General features: G+C 34.9%; 1 protein-coding gene across 2 annotated transcripts in view; it reads left to right on the top strand.

Moving 5' to 3' along the window:
* GALNTL6 (polypeptide N-acetylgalactosaminyltransferase-like 6) overlaps positions 1-2,140 on the top strand; it is a 1,310,737-nt gene that overhangs the window by 726,634 nt on the left and 581,963 nt on the right. The gene's annotated exons all lie outside the window — the stretch shown is intronic.

Genomic DNA, 2,140 nt, shown 5'->3' with positions numbered 1-2,140 from the left:
TAAACAATTTTGAGTTGTAAAATCTGTCATATTTACTTTTTACTTTTGTTTCTAAATAAAATCCTGGTGACCTCACTGAAATCATTGACAGTTTCAGTGTCACTCCCTGGGGCTTCTTCTCTATCCTCACGGCTTACAGATAGGATTTCAACAGCCCCATTTTATAGTTGAAGCCCAACTGACAAAATTGAGACTCCCGCAAATTTGAAAATATCTGCAAGGTCACAGATAAGAGTGGCAGAGCTCAAGTCAAGACCTGGCAGTCAACTCCAGTCTTCACTTTTCACTATTATAATTTGTTTAATCTCCTACTTTATATTTAAATATAGCATGTATATATTCACATGAAAGTACTATCTAAGCTTGTTAGCGAGTATTTCTTTAGTGGTTTTAAATCTATCTTTCCTTTTGGCTTTCATGAGAAGTTCTTAACCAAACCCCATGCCATCATACGGTGAGATGAGAATTGCCAGCAGTGTGAAAGTCAAGCAGAATTTTTATGTAATGTTATTAACCAGAATCCTACTTCTTAGATCCTTTACCTGCCTTTGTCATATTCATGGAAGCTTATTTCCTCACCACCTTCACTTTCTTCTTTCTAATCTTTATCCTTCCACCCAACAAAATCTCCCCTCCCCCCGCCCTGACCTTATCCATGTGTACTGGTTATGATTTTCATAAGCTGGCCTGACAAGGAATGACATTTGGCTTCGCTTTAGTGTAAAATGTCACCAGAAACCAGAGCTGGTGCTGCACTATGTTGATAATGGTGGCCCCTGGATGATACAGTCACTAGAGACAGCATTCATTATTTTATTTTAGTTAGAAGAATTTTGATAGATATCTAGCCCTTCTTTTTGCTACTGTGTAATTACATACAATGTAACCACAGATCTGGAGTCTAGCATTATAAGAACAACATGCAAGGTAAATTAAGTAATTTTAAGGTAATTTCTTTGCATATGAGGTAAAAGGAAGAATCATAATAAGATCCTAACAAAGATAACTTTTGCAACTGAAATAGATTTCATTTTGCTGGTGATACACTCATTTAGAATTCTCATCCTACCAAGAGCCTTTCCCTTCATCTGATGGAATGGCTGATCGTAGACACTGACCACTGGCTTACAGAGAAAAGAGAATTGCTGATTGCCACCAGCATATTGACCAGTTTGTTTAAAATTATTGTAAATTATAATGATAATTTAATTATAATGACCTGGTAAAGTCTGAAATACCCGTAAAAGATATGTAGATGTGGCCTAGGAGAAGACTGTAGATGCTTACTTAGCCAAGTGAATGGCGATATCTTCATGATGATTCTGAATGCCCTCTGTGAAATAGCCCTTATTCCTTTCCATAGCATGGATTGCTTGTGCAGTGTTTGCCAACACATTATACCACTTTGCGTATAACCAGGTTTCATGTTGCTTTTAAGAGCCCTCTTGCCCTTAAGAGCCTGTTGCAATGCTTTAGTCTTGGACACATAACATTAATGCACTTACAAGTGTGATTTAATAAGATACTATGCAAACCCAAAGCAGAATTCACTGCCTCTCTTCCTTTAACTTATTCCTTTTGTGTGTGTTTAAATGACTTCAGGCTTTTCCATGAGGTTGAAACATTATATATTTTTGTTATGTTCCACACATTATATGTGTGAACCCATTATGGGTTGAGAATGATATCTCTGTCATTAATACTTTAGCTTAGAACTCAATGTTCATAGATTTCTAGTTACTTAAAAAAAAAACGGCTAGTTATTAAAATAGACAACTTTTATCAACTATGGTTATATATAATTTTATTTATTGAAGTTAATTTAAACTAAAAGTGTACTTATTAAAGAATTTAAGATAGTAACTTAATTCTGAAAGTACAGAGTATGCAATTAGCTACAATATTCTGAGGTCTGGTTCATCATTACTAGAAATCTTTTAATTTCACAGTTCAAAACGAATAAAACATTTTCTGATCTTTGACTTCTAGACCAACACTAAGAAAATTGAATCTGAACTTCCTATAATTTCCAGGATTCAGCTCCTAGTTGCTGGCATGAGAATGTGGGGAACTAGAAAAGATGACACAATATCAAAATACATTTAGCCTGCTAGAAATAAAAGGTAACCACTTTATATAT

This window comes from Mandrillus leucophaeus, unplaced genomic scaffold (genome assembly GCF_000951045.1).
Source record: "Mandrillus leucophaeus isolate KB7577 unplaced genomic scaffold, Mleu.le_1.0 Scaffold292, whole genome shotgun sequence".
Taxonomy (NCBI): Eukaryota; Metazoa; Chordata; class Mammalia; order Primates; family Cercopithecidae; genus Mandrillus; species Mandrillus leucophaeus.
This window is presented reverse-complemented; position numbering and strand designations above follow the sequence as displayed.